At 37.1% G+C, this 15,023-nt stretch overlaps 1 protein-coding gene across 3 annotated transcripts in view; it reads left to right on the forward strand.

The window, feature by feature from the left end:
- CDC42SE2 (CDC42 small effector 2) overlaps positions 1-15,023 on the forward strand; it is an 80,760-nt gene that overhangs the window by 9,322 nt on the left and 56,415 nt on the right. For all 3 annotated transcript variants that reach the window (XM_014869186.2, XM_014869185.2, XM_088156420.1), the window contains exon 3: positions 5,671-5,753. The gene's annotated coding sequence lies outside the window, so the exon portion shown is untranslated. The remainder of the gene's footprint in view (positions 1-5,670; positions 5,754-15,023) is intronic.

Genomic DNA, 15,023 nt, shown 5'->3' on the forward strand with positions numbered 1-15,023 from the left:
CCCCCATTATTATATCGATTGTCTCAAATCTCAAAGTAGGAGAGCAGTGAGGACTGTGAAGGTTGTAGAGGGAAAGCTGTATGAGGAGTGGCTGAAGTCACTGAGCTTGGAGGAGACTGAGGAGAGACAGAGACCTCATTGCAGTCACAACTTCCTTGTGAGGAGAAGAGGAGCAGCAGGCATTGATCTGTGATGACCAGTGGCAGGACCCGAGGGAAGCTGCTGGGAAAAGTTTGTTGGGTATTAGGAAAAGGTTTTTTACCCAGAGTGTGGTTGGTTCCAGGAAAAGGCTCCCTTAGGAAGTGGTCACAGCATCAAGCCTGACAGAGTCCAGAAGTGTTTGGACAATGCTCTTGGGCACATGGTGTGACTCTTGGGGCTGTCGTGATGATCCTTGTGGTTCCCTTTCAGTTCAGCATATTTTATGATTCTATGAAATTTTAATTACTTGCAATAACTTAAAATTTAAACTTACAGGCATTGATACGGGTTCAAAATGCAGACCAAGTCATTACGAATTTTGTTAGCTGGCCTGAGAGAGTGGGCTTCTTAACTCTTTCATTGCATAGATAAACCTTATAGAAGAAGGGTGGGGAGTTGAGATGCTCTTGCTGCATCAGAGCAAGTCAGGAGGTTCACCAGAGCTGCCTTTAGAGCAGTAGAGCAGAGTTATTGAGTTATTAGCCTGGCGTGACGTGAACATTCAGACTATCCTTAACTTGGGAGGTCATCTGAAGATCTGAGCCATCTGTGTGTGCATTCACATTACTTGGTGCATTTGTTTTTACAGTGCCATTCACTTGTTGTATGCAATCTGTCATAGTAATAATGCTTATTACTGTGATATTTTTCCTTCAAAATGCCAGGCCTCTTTTTGAGAGTGCAAGTGTGGGAAGTGATGACTTTGACAGTCTTTGCCTTAGGAAAACAAGCTGTTTTTTCAAGGCTGTTTTTGTGAGGGCTGAACATCACTGTACGCAGTGTAGTTATTTGTGTATCTAGAGACTTCCTAGGTCCTTTTTTGCTTTTTGAGGAGCAGATACTTACCATCCGCTAGACTACCTCTCTTTCTACTTCTTTAAAAGACAAAACTTGAGGGTCAGTACAACTTCAGACAGAGAACTGTTGTAGTTTTGGGTGGGATTTTTTTCATTTTATCATTCCCTTGAACTCTCTACTTCTGTTATGTACAGTATCTGTAGTAGCACAGAGGTTGATTGTCACCTGGGTGATTTAAAGCAGACAGCTAAGGGATTTTTCATATTAGATTTTGAAGAAAAAATTTAAGTAAACTACATCCTTTATCTGATGAGTCAGTGAAGTTACTCATGTCAGGTTTTCAAAGTCTGTATTGGCAGGTGTGAAAACAGAGTACCTGCTCTGAAAAGCATGCTACTAAATGCACCTTACTCCCACTCCTTAGGAAAAAGGAAAAGCTTTTATGGTAGTAAAATAATCTAAGAAATATTAGCGCATAGATACTTTCTTTCACTTTAGAAATGTTTAGCCTCTCAGACTTTGTAATACATACTGAATTTCTCAATACTCAAAATTGTGTGTCTAAATAAAGGGATATACAAGGTTTCACCCTTTATGTAGCTGAATTTCTGCACTTCATGCTTCTGATCCCAAGATACCTTTCAGTCTTCTCCCTAGTGTGTTCATACAGTGTTATGTGTTCATCTTCCAAAGCAGATGTGTGTCTCTGATGAGCCAAGGAATTTCATTAGAAAGAGAAGGAATAAGAAAGCCTGATGCCAGTACAGATGAACAGTCTGGGTGTCTGATTCCTACTAGTTCTTGGGAGAATTATTTGCCTTTTTTTCTGACCTAGGGGGATTTCTGGAGGCCCACCAAGATAAATGCAAATAGTATAAAGTACTGAAGTGTCTTGGGGTTGCTGTATTCTAAAGATCTCTTGAGAACAATGTTTGAGGGGAAGAAAAGGCATTCAGAGGTAAGTTTAAGTAGGCTACTGTCCCAAGTCCTCTTGCTGGCTAAGTTGGTGAATAGAAACGTCTTTCTCCTAAAGACATTTCTTAAGTGTAAACTCCATCTCTGGTTTGTCCTCTACGGAACTCTAATTTTGAGATATATATATATATCCCTCTGATAGGAACAGGAGAAACTAAAAATAATCTTCACATTTTTTTCAAATTACTTTAATGTTATATTCCTTATGTCTCTTTTAGTGCCAAATATGCAGAGATTTAAACTTATATTTCACTGACTCCATTCATTATGGTACTGTGTAATTACCTGCTGTACCAGTTACAAGCTTCATAGTGAAATAATGAAATACGCTTTATGAGCTATCTGTAGTTTTCTCTATGTATGTGACTTTGCCTTTGACTAGAACAGAAAGAGGATTGTAAATCTGTGTGTATATATGGTATATGTCTACAGAGATAAAAATTACTTAGGTGGAAGATTAATCATTGGTATTTTTTCCATTTTTGTTTTTAATAGCTTTAAAAAGGATGAAAAAGGTCTAATGAAGACAATGAAATCCAATGCAAATTTCAGATTTTTGTTTTGTAATGGATAAAACAGTGAAACTGCTGAGGTTCACTGCTTTTTTTCTTCGAAGGACAGGCCTGAATGTTTGCAGGCTATTTAACTCTTCATCTATTGCAAATTCAGGGGCTCTCTACCTTAGAAAATATTTTTCTTTATGTAGGAATACATTTTTAAAGTTTATATTGTATGTGTGTACTGTTTTCAAGTTCTATATCAAATTTCAACCTGTTTTGTGTAATTAGAGAACAACTTAGAAAATGTTATGGACCTACACTAATAATTTTACTCTCTGAATTTTATACTTAGGAATAGCAATATTGATTTTCTCAATTCTGTTGATGCTTATGATGCTTTTATAGCGGTTCCACTAAAATAGATTTCTTTGGCATTGAGGTTCTCTAAAATAATTCAGAGAGTAGAAGCAGTACAGTAGAAGCCATGTACTATTAGCTGTGTTTTTCGGGGTAACCGGTATTTCATTTACCTTATTGATTCATTTGTTGTCATCTTAGTTTTCATATACAGGTTTTATAGTGAACTTCTCATAAAAGGCTAATGTGACTTGTAAGCTAGGATAGACTAAATAAAATTAAAAATCATCTGAGAAGATAATATCAAGATGACAATGAAATCATCTGTTAATGTGGCAACATTAGTGATTTCTTGTAATTGGTTAAATCAGTAATGTGATTGTTATTTAGAAATACAGGCTTGAAAACAAGGCTTCAGACGAGCCTGCAGCTTCAAATTCTCACACAAATGATTCCACTTAGACAAATGCTTGTTATAACTGGCTTTTTAAATGAATGTGATGTGGGCAAGTCTGCAGTAAGCTGTCCAGAGTTAATAAAAAGTTGGCACAGCTTGATTAGTAGTGTGCCTTGGCAGTACCTGCGAACAACTACTTTTTCCACTCTGCTGTCATTTAATAGCCTTTCAAGCCAAAAGTCTACCATTTATAGAAATGATTTTGTTAATTAAATTGTCCATTAGGATATAGGCTTAGGTTACAGGTTTCATGCATCTGGGATTCTAAATAGCTATGACATGATGACTTATAACCACCAGTCCAGATTATCTCATTTGTAACCAACTTTTAAAGGTATTATTGTGCAAGGATGGTTTTCATTGTTGTGTCCTGCTGCTCTTACAATAAGGCTCTAGATTTCTAATGCTGAAATTTAGGAAAGTCTTGAAATCTATTTTTCTTTAAGGAGAAGGGTGGAGGAAGACATTTGGCTTCGAGATTATAAATATAGATATTCTTATATCTACTGTTACCTCATTTGTATAAATATTATTACATATTTAAATTGTTTTTGCAGAATTGGTCTCTACATGCTTAGGATGTTATGTGTGCTATTAATGTGTTCTCTTTGCTAATTTCTCATAATGCAGTTTTCTCTCAGTGAAATTTACTAATACGAATCTTTCTCCACCTTGTTTTCAGTTGCATTGCATTTGAGTGAGAAGGTCTGTGTTTAACTGCAGCTAAATGAGTTGTTTCTCCTATCTATGTATCAGATATTCTCCACAGAGTCTTTAACTAGAAGGTAGTTAACTTTCAATGACAGTTCTATTACAAAATTGGCATCTACTCTAGAAAGAAATGCTTGCCTTTCTGGCTTTAAGGATTTTATTTGCTTTCATATTGGACTTTCATCTTGACATGTAATGCTATGCAGACAAGTTTACCCCTTTCCAATTTCCTTCACAAAATTTTTCTTTTAATTTACCATTTTTCTGTATTTATACTCTGTTTTACCTGCTCTTGTCTGCCTTAGCTCTTTGTTTCTAGTCTATAATTTTTCTGACAATCTCTTCTGAAAACTACATAGGTAAAGATAAAACCCTTTTTTTTTTTTTTTTTTTTTTTTTACTTTTTAAGTCTCTCTTATGTCAGTCTGAGAAGAAAGAGAGAAAGAGAGGACTTGGTTCCCTAGTTTGTGATCATTGAAGGGCTGAGATATGATAAAAAAGCCCCCAGTAAAAGTCGGCAAGGAAATTCTTTGCCATGTAGTGTGAAGGTTAAAACATTGGGGAATCTCAAGTGTAGTAGGGAGGTGGAGCTTTTCTTTTTGAGGGTTTGTTCTGCTCTGTTTCGTTTTGGTTATTTTAATAAAATTTGCAAAGCTTTGCCCTATCTAACATAGGAAATGCAGAAAATTTCGTTTGCTACCGCATTTATTTATTTTTATATGCACATTTGAAGTGTGAACTAGATTGTTTGGTGTTTACAGTTTTCCTCACGTCTTCTGTCTGTTTTGAAACCCATTTCTGATAGATCAGTGCTGTTGTGACTGCCATTGCAGGTGGATGCTCTGCGAACACCAGGGTATTCTAATTTGTTTAGGTTGGGTTTTTTTGAATAGAGGTTTTAACAGGACTAAGTGTTCTGCTGCTACTTCAAGTAGCAGAGCATTTGTCTCTCAGAGTCAGCTCTTCTGAATGTGTTTCCTTTCTGTTATTGCCTGCAGTGCTTGTAATCCATCCTTCCTTTTACTGAGAACTGCTGAACTCTGTAACAGATGTCATGGACATGATTCAATAACAAACCTGTTTGCTAATTTCACACACTTCATAGCGTTTAACTGCCAAGTTATACATTTTATTGGGAACTAGTACAAAACAGTTATTCCCTGAGCTACCTGGTATTACCAGTAATTTGAAATCTGATCACTAAGAAAGGTTAACTAGCTAATCTTGCAAAAATAATGTTGGAATACACATACAATTCCCACACACCCCTGCTAATATAAAAGTCTGACCCTAGCAAAGGAAGCAGCCAAAACTAAGTAGGTACCACTTTTGTACCCATGCTCTGTATTTACTTTATTTAACTCTGTGTATGTATGTATATATGTGTATATATAAAAAATTATATATGTATTTTAAACAGTGTGTAAACATACTGGGATATAAGAATTAAGAGGACTGAAGAGTGCACAAGTCAGTGTTAGTTTCTTTCAGCACTGCTGTGAACAAGGTAGTCTGTAATCCTTGAAATAATTCACAAGTGGAAGGAGGTAGCTTAGTCATTCTGACAGCTGTGGTGCTTTTCCTCGAACCATGAAGTTACATTGCTTTTCACTGTGAATAGTTTGGATTAGGTGCTGTTACAGATAGTAACTTAATGCTGTTCTTTTTCAGTTTTTCTTCACTCTTTAGAATTGGGGATATCTTCACTGAATAACTTGCTGCTTAAAGAAAGTAACAGAAGTTGGGAAATTCAGGTAGGTAATACTTTCAGTTTACTTTTCACTTTAAATGTTGATGCAAATATGTATGACAGATCTATAAATATTCATTGTGGTACCAAAACCATCAAAGCATGATCTAGATTTTAACCTTACTAAGATTGAATGTGGTTTCACGGCACCTTCTGTGAACTCCAATCAGCCCCTGATATGAAGTCCAACAGACTTATGATATTCAAGGGTTCTTGGTGCTCATAATAAAAATATATTAATGTTCATATCTAATGATAGGAGGTCCAGGTACTTTATAATGCTTAATGAATTTAGCAAACTATTTTTGACAGTTTTGTCTTGTTGCCCCAACAGACTGGTATTCATGGTATGTGCAGCCACAAACACTTCAATTTCTTTTCCCAATTTTCTTACCAAGGAAAATTCTTGATGGATTTGCTAATTATATCTATTTCACATTTCACTTCCTTTGTTTTGACTAAGGTTTCTAAATAGATCTCCAATACCTAATTCTTACATAAGATGACAAAATTATTTTGGTATTCTTTGTGTAATAAGTCTCATGGCTTTAATAATTTAATTTGCAACTCTATATGATAGAGTGTTGTTTATCCTAGTTTGCTCTGATTTTAAGGATCCATCCAGCTGTATTTTCTAGTTTTTCCTTTGAGTACATGTGCTTTGGTATTGTGTTAAATAATGTGTAGGGATGGCCAGGGGTTTTAATAACCTGAATTTGCCTCCACCAGCATTCTCAGATAGACCTATTCCTATTGGACATTAGTCATTGATATGATTGTAGCACATTTATGTGGGGTTAATTGCTGTGGATTACACGAATACCAATGGAACAGTTAAACCCTGAAACTATTGCTGATTTCTTATGAGCTCAATTCTACATAGCAGTTTTAATTTTAGGAGCTTGTATTTCTCCTCTAATATTTTTCTTTACTGTTTTCATATTTTACTGTGTAAAAATCCAAGTCAACTCTGTGGAAAATGATTCAGTGGGAAATGTACATAAAAGTATCTTACACATGCTGTTTCCTCAGAAAGAAATCTAACTTGTGGAACATATTGCAGAAATTCTCTATACAATGTTTTGCAGGCTTCGTTGTCAATTTCTTTTTCAGGAACTACGTATCTTTCTGTTTTACCTTTCTCTATGCTTCCAGTCACCATTCATGTAGTATGTAATTCAAGTAGCAGTAAAAATTGATGCTTTACCCTAAAAATACTCTAAGTATATTGAATTTTGTTTCAATACTGGCAAAATTGCATTTCACGTTTTAAAATACTGGTTAATGTTACATTTTCTGTTTTGTTCTTTCTGTCTCCCTTCCCCCGTGTTCCTTTGACAACTGAAGTGTTTTCAGTATGACTGACAGTACCAGACATGTTTGGACTTATCCTTCATGTTGTGCATTTCCTCTCCATTATCACCTGAACTTTTTAGCTGTGATTTCACTATTACTTGTAAAATGTTTCTGCCAGAGAGTCTGGGGAAGAAAATCTGCACAGGAATTTACCCTGGAAAAGAATATGACAGAAAGGTGATTGTATTAGTAGCGTGAGAAGCTGTAGTGTGAAAGGCATCCCACACTGGAGCAGGAGCTGCAGTCTCTGTTGCTGACTCTGCAGCTCCTCCTCTAGCCTGTGCTTACTGCTGGGACTCAGGGGCATCGCCACCTATTTTATATGCCCACCATGTGAAAAAATGTTTCATTGCACAATAAGAATGGGCTTTGCAGATGGGGAATCTCCTTCCTTTTGACTCTGTCAGGAAAGGGGAGAGAGTAAGAAACAGTAGCCCAATCATAGTAAGTAGCCCAACCCAAAGGTAATTATTAAATAGTTTTTACAACTGCCAACCCCATAAAAATTCACAACCAGAAAAATCCCATCCTGTGAGGGTGGATGGAAGGGGGAAGAAGGAAGGCAGGCAGTTGGATAACATGTGTAGGGGTGATAAGGGTGGGTAAAAGATGATGATGATGTCTGTTTGAAGAATAAGGCTCAGAGGAAAAGAAGAGCAATATCTAAAACAAGAGGGAAGTAAGGGCTGTACTGTAAGCAAGAGCAGGAGGGCACAGGGGTGGATGGCAATTGGTGCAGGAAGGCAAGTGGGGAAGAAACAGAACTTCTAGAGCAGTGGTTCATTGAGTAGTGATCCCCACTGGAGCAGGAGCAGGCAGAGGAAGCAAATAGAACTCCACAGTGCAAAAATATGTGTATTTCATTCTTGTGCCAGAAGCAAGTGAAGTGCAGTGGGTGTTCCCAACCTGTTGGCTGGCCTTTCTGTACGAGCTCCAGGAGTGTCTGCAGGAAGCTTCAATCATAGATCAGGAAGTACAGCCTTCCTGACCTGCCTTGCTGGCAGCTATGAAGTTGATGACAGTAAAATCTCCATAAACACCTTATGATGTGGCCTATTCCAGATTAAAAAAAAAAAAAAGGAGAAAAATCCTTAGATCCTAATATTTTACTTCATTTATCTAAAGTTTTTGAGGTTCAGAAATTGAAAGAATGTAGGATAGTGATGGACAGTGCTCTAGTGCCATTTCCTGCTGCCTCTTTGCCTAGAACTCTGCAACTGTTCCTTTCCCTGCCTCACTGCAGTTGTGTGGGTGGACTTGCATGTTTGTTCACATGCCAAGGTTTTTTTGTCGCATGACTCTGACCATGTGCTTTGTGGATGTATTTCTGGTCATGTGAAGTAGAAGCATTTAGGCTTTTGGCTCCTCTTCATAGTTAGTATATTCCTCATCCAGCCTCATGATACTCCTAAACATACACTTTCCAACTGTTTAGAGAAAACCCAGAAAAATATGAAAAAACAAAAACAAAACACCCAAAAAAGTGGTTTTCCCAATTTTTTCATTCTCATATTGTTAAATCACTAAAGTTCTAGAATACTGGGGTGAGTGAAAAGATGGAAAAAAATTTTCTCTTGTGAAGGTAGTGTCAAAACTGTAAATAATTTAAGTTTGACAAGGAAGCCTTTGTTCCATTCATGTCTAGCACTAAAAGCTGATGCAACATTCCTGCATTACTCTTGTTGGCATCCAGAAGTTGTACCCTACAATGTTGATGAATTGTTCATATGTTGTGTGCATCTTGATGCCACCATAGAAAAAATTCACGTCGTCAAAATCTCAATTATATCTTGTATGTTTCCTTGCTTTCCGAGTACATGATTTTCAAATTTGGTTCACAGCCTGGCTTTTCTGCACAAGATTTTAGTTTCCTGCATAAGGAAATGTTTAGACTTCATCCACCATGCTTTCATTAATTCTCTGCGATTCTAATTTTCGGTTTAATAATTGATTCATTAATTTGGAGCAATGCCATAAAGAGAAATTTTTATTTTTATAATTTATGTAACTGAAATTTTATACAGTATTTTTTACTTTAAGAGAAAAGGTAAAAGACTCACATGAGATGTTGGATTTCACCATTTTACTTCATGAAGGACTTTTGGTTTTCAGTGTAGCTTAACTACCTTTAATTTCTTAGTTCATATCATCATATTAATCCTGTAGAATAACTGAAGTAACATAGGTGGAAAACTGTTACTCCGTTTCAGATGCCCCTTTGCGCAACACATTTCATTACTGCTGACTCTTGTACCATCTGTATTTGTACCTGACTGTCCTCCACTTCTTCCATTGTGAAACTTGTGTCAAATCACTGGGGTGCAGCTGAGTTATGTCACCCATCCAGCTTCTCACATAAGTGTTCAGAAATGGTTTAGTTTATTTCCCTGAAACATTTTATTTGCATTTAGAACATAGCTGATCCAGCTGAACTATGTCAATGTGAAAGTCCACAGTCCTTTTGCTCTCACTTTTCACAGTATGTGGAACATGAAGCACAAATTCTCTAAAGCTTTGTGGCATTGGAAAGAGAGGAAAGCTAGGAATCAAAGTCTGGCAATAAGAGAATTGAAGTAATGGAAACCAAATTTCATTATACTTATCTGTATGTGGAGAACAGTAAACAAAAAGTATGAAAGAAATGTGTAGGGAATATTGGTTGATGTCTGAATTAGATATTTAAACTGGTTTGTCCCCCTCTGTGCTGTAATGGGGAAGAGAAGGAAAGCACAAGATTCACAAAGGAATTATACTGGGAAATACACCTGCCTGATGTCAAGTTTCTGTAATTTGAAGTACTGAATATACACCTGAGAGATTTTTCATTTTTGGAGTTTTATAATTAGACTTCTAATTTGCTATGGAATCCACTTTATATTACAGATTGAGTAGTTCTATAAGACTTATTTTTCCTTTCTGGAAGTTGTATGCTATAATCTTTTTCTTAAATTGGCTAATCTTACGTACAGTGGGAAATAAGACTTCCTGAAAAACCTGTTTCATGCCCTCTCACACTGTACTTTGCAATCTTTTTTTTTTTTTTAATATGTGATTTTATACAGGAAAAAAATCTGCCATTTTGTAGTTAAGGCACAGAGCCCAAAAAGTGTAAGAATATAATTCTGGCTTTTTCCACCTTGAGTAATCACATCTCCACTGAAAATGCCCTGTTTTCAGTATTGTTTAAGACAACGTGCTCTCTGCAGAGAGAATGCCAAGGACAGATGTCCTGGGTGTACTTGAAAATTGGCATCCTGTTTCCTGGGAGAGCCTGGGCTGAGTATCAATAGTCCTTGCCATGTTTAGGGTTATTGTTTGTCTTCTGTATGTCAGATTTTTATGTGCCATGCCATCCATTCACTAAAGCTGCCAGACAATGTGTTGGTGTTACGCAGTCAAATTAGATTTCTATAGGTATGAAATAATTCAGGACTCCTATTCTGCAGCATGAAGTTACTTGAAATACTTAAAACCCAGTAAGTTAGATAGTTCAGAGGCAGAGAAAAGCTCCTGTGAAATCTCAGAGCTGTCTGAAAGAGAACACAAGCAGGGGAGATCTGTTTGTTCCATTAAAATACCTAAATTTTCTTGAATTCTGGGTGGAGCTTCTAATCATGCAACTGTCCATTATGAAAGGAAAGAAGAGGATCCTATTCTCTCCTGTATGAATGATCTAGTAGAAAGAAGGAAAGAGCAAGTAACAAACAGACTTGTGCTAATGGCAGAATTTAATTTTCAAGTTCATCTTTGCCACACAAAATAGTCTTGCAGTTTGTCTTTCAGGCCAACGGTTGGTACAGCGCACTGAAGGACATAGAATGGATTATATTCTAACTTTGTTCTTATGTGCAGCTTACTGTGTACTCCCTTTTTAGGAAAAGCATGTTAACCTGTGTCCTTTGAAGGACTTATGTGTTTCAATATGCACTTGTTCAGAATTTTGGCATGTAGACTCAGAATACTGTCTTGAAAGTTTTAGTAACATTTTACTTTGGACATGCATATTTTCAGACTTCTTGCTTCCTTTCTGTCGTTTCACAGAGACCTAGTTTGCATGTCTACTCATGTGCAGAATTGTTTGACTGGGCTGTTTGGGTGCTGCCTTGTGTCCAGGAGACACTGGTCCAGTTTCTTGGAATATGTTTCATTCAAATCATATTAGGCTTACCATGAGACATCACTTAGTTATGTAATTTTCTTTTTAAAATACAATGAGTGAAGCAGTATTATGCTGCTCCTGTCCCCTTTAGCATAAAGTAGTGGCTGTAGATTTTTCAAGAATCCAATTTTTTCTTTTGACCAAGGCAATTCAAAAGAAACACATCTTGTCTTTAAGTCTTTTTCTGCATTGAAATGTATATCAGTCTTTAATCCTTCTAGTCTTTCTTCATTCTCAGTTATTAATCCAACCAAGAATGTTTTCTGTTACTGAGTAAATTGGAGAGGGAGGGTAAGTAGGCCAGTATTTCCATTATTCCTGTTGTATAATAGATCTGCCTCTCTCTGGCTGTATTATGCATGACTCACCGCCTGTTTGGGGCTGGTTTATTAGACTTCATTTCAAGTATTTGTCAACAGTTACTTTGTTAGTCATGTTGGGCCTTAAGTGTGAATCACGTTCAGAACTGCATTTGTGCATCCTGGGCACATTCACTCGTTGGTGCACAGTTGGAAGACCTGTAGGGATGGATGGCCTCAAGCTGTATCTTCTTGAAATCCCATTGACAGGCAGAAGAGGAATACTTTTGAATTGTCTCAGGCAGGAAAATAGTGGGGACTTTACGTAGCTTCAGTGGGTCTTGTTTGCTTCTTAGTTAATATGGGTGAATTAAAAAATGAAAATATAAGGCTACCCTAGCTCTCTTTTTAAGAGTTGTCTATTCAAGTTTGTGCAAGTATTGTGGGCAAGATGCTTTTACAGTGGTAAGGAGGAAGTGTGAAATACCTCCTCTTAAAGAAGACTACCTGGGTGATGGTTACTTGCTATATATGTGTGTGTGTGTATACAGATATATAAATTACCTCAGGCAGAAGAGGGATGGGAGGCACAGAGAAGCATTGTAATTAATTACTGGGAGGCAGGAGAGACAGAGGAATTGTTTGATTTGTAAAGTAGCAAGCTAAATCTGTAACTGAGTAGCACCTGCATCTCAGGAAGTCTGTCAGACTTTGAGTGCAAACTGCTGGGTACTTGGCACTTATGACAATCTAGCAACCTAACTTTCCATCTGAGTTTTGAGATGCTTCTAACATAAGGGCCCTAACTTGAGAAGCCACAAGAGACTGCCGTATTGAATGTTTTCTGCCTTTTAATGGACTGTGACTTAACAAGTAAATGAAAAGCCACACAGTGACATGAATCTCTGGTCCCCACTGATTTTAAAGTGCATATCCCCAGAGTAGCTTGTATATAGGTGTTACTACTTGATTTATTTGTTGTTATGAAAACAAATTTATGGAGTTTTGCTGAAATTTCTCACTGTTAACAGAATTATTATGGGAGAAAACCGCAACTTACTGTCAAAATTTTAATTACCGTCAGATAACCCAGTCTAGAGAATGATTCTGACAACAAGTGCTCTCTCATAAATACAATGGCTCCTTTGTTTCTGTACCCTCTTTGTTTTGCTCTCCATCTAGCTCCTCCATATCTCCTGCAACTGTCTTTGCCTGTTAATATTTAGATACATTTCAGCAAAGCTTTGTAATGTAATAGGTCATCTGTTGTGCTTTTACTTTCTATTCTTTAGATTTTTTTGTTTAAAACCAAACAAATCTCCCACCCGGTTATTTTATATCATATGTAAACTTCAGACCTGTTTCATTAGTGTAGTTTCTCTCTCTGCTATGCTCTGCCTTGCTTCTTCTCTTCGTCTTGTTCCCCCATTAGAACACCAGCCTTCCTGTTACCTCCAATATAGCACTAACCCTTCCTGTTACCCTTCTGCCTCTTCCTTTCTGCTGCTTGTATTTCAGAATAGCTGTAGTAGTTGGTACCACTGTGGTAATTCTGTTAGTTTGACCCAGAATTTGAAGGCTGATGGATTGTGTTACATTTTTAAGTTCTTTTTGGTGGGTGGCACAGGAGAAAGACTGTAATTATTTCTGTTTTTAAAGCAAGGTGATAGCTCTGCAAATACTGATTGTAGTGCCATTAAAGGGGAAGGGAGTCGATATGTGATACAAATTACAGAATGGGTTGGGCTAAAAGGGATCTTTAGGGTAGTATTGGAGACTCATGGATGCTCTTTGTTAACCTGTATATTGGTTTGCTGTGACTAGTAACCCCTTGTAAATAGACATCTAATCCCCCAGTGTAAAGTTTTGTAGCAGAAAAGTCTCTATGTCCCAAAACAAACACGTTACAAAAGCATATGCTTGTTCCAGTCTCTAGAGGTTGATATACTTTCAATTCCATATGTGTTTAAAGAAGTCACGTAGCATTTACTCACCGGAAGCTTTACAATAGAGTAGCACTGCAGCTATTGCTAATTTGGTAGTTCAAGTTGAGCTCAAGTGTGGAAGTGGTTTTTTGTTTGTTTCACTGCCTCTTTTTTTTTTTTTTCATATAGCTGAGAATCCTCTAGAAGCAAGATTCACATATATCCAGAAATAATAGCTTGTTTTTCAGAAGCTTATGGTGTTCTGAGGGTGTGTTTAATAACACGTTTACTAACATGCAGGTGCAAAAGGAGCAAAAGTCCATCACTTGATAAATTAGGACCAGTAGCTTCTCAGAATGCACGTCTTTAACATGGAAATTGAAGTTCTTTCTACTGATTTTCTGTCATCCCAGTTACAGAGCTATGCAACAGGAGGGGGAGAGAGAGATAGGAGACAAGGCTAGAAGAAAGAGCAGGTGGAATCAAGTACTGAAATATGTAGTATTGCAAGTAAATGATGGTACCTGTACCATTTCTTGATCTTACTTTGTTCCTGCTCTAAATATTTATGATTTATTCACATGATGGAAGAAGGCCCACAATTGTAGGTTAAGAAAAAAAAAATAAATAGTTTGTTGTACTAGAAATATTTCACTGAGGGTCCTTGAAATAACCAGTTGTATTCTTCAGGATTAGATGCTGTACACGGAACTGAGACAATTTACAATTAACTGAGTTTAATTGTAAATGTGCTGCTTTTTTCAAAATTTGAACTTTTATTTCACTGAGAGAAGTGAGGTTTGCTTAACTCTGCTTTCTTTGTGCCCTTCAGAATTAATCATGTGGCATGAAGACCTCAGTAGAACTGAGAAAGGGAAGCACATGAGGGAAGATCTAACCTGTTTCTCAGAAAGTTGCCATGAGCTAGGCTGGGCTGTCCTTTATTAACACAGAGTTAAAACAGCATGCTTCTGCCTATGGATTGCCCTTCCAGTCCTAGGTCACAATTGTCAGATCATGGGACAGGTACCAGCCTTTTGGTTTCAGACTGTATCTGGCAGTCATCATCCCCTGGCTATTCAGAAGTGCAGTAAATGCACAGCCTTGCCAGCATGTTCTGGTAATCATATGGGCAGGAAACAATGGAATTCATATTGCCTTCTATGCAGACTTGGTTTCCTCGGAGCTGGCATGGATCCTAGATATTTCTTCTACTGTCCACTGCTGTAAAAAGACAGACCTTCAGGTGCAGGACTGCTGATTTGAGGACATTAAGTTAAGAACTCATCTGGCCTTTAGTAAACTGTGATTTCCTTTTGCTGTATAATAGTCTGACACCCTGTGTGGGAATGCTGTAGTACTCTATTTAATCTCTGCATCTGCTGTTAATGTAGAACTGATAATCACATCATTAAAGTATGTGTGTAAGATATACATGAAGTAAATATCCTATTTCCCTTGTGAGCTACTTACTTGTATATAACCACAAAAACATATTTTATGAACTGTGTTTTGATACTCGGGGTTCTTATGAA

This window comes from Sturnus vulgaris, chromosome Z, assembly GCF_052056855.1.
Source record: "Sturnus vulgaris isolate bStuVul1 chromosome Z, bStuVul1.hap1, whole genome shotgun sequence".
NCBI lineage: Eukaryota > Metazoa > Chordata > Aves > Passeriformes > Sturnidae > Sturnus > Sturnus vulgaris.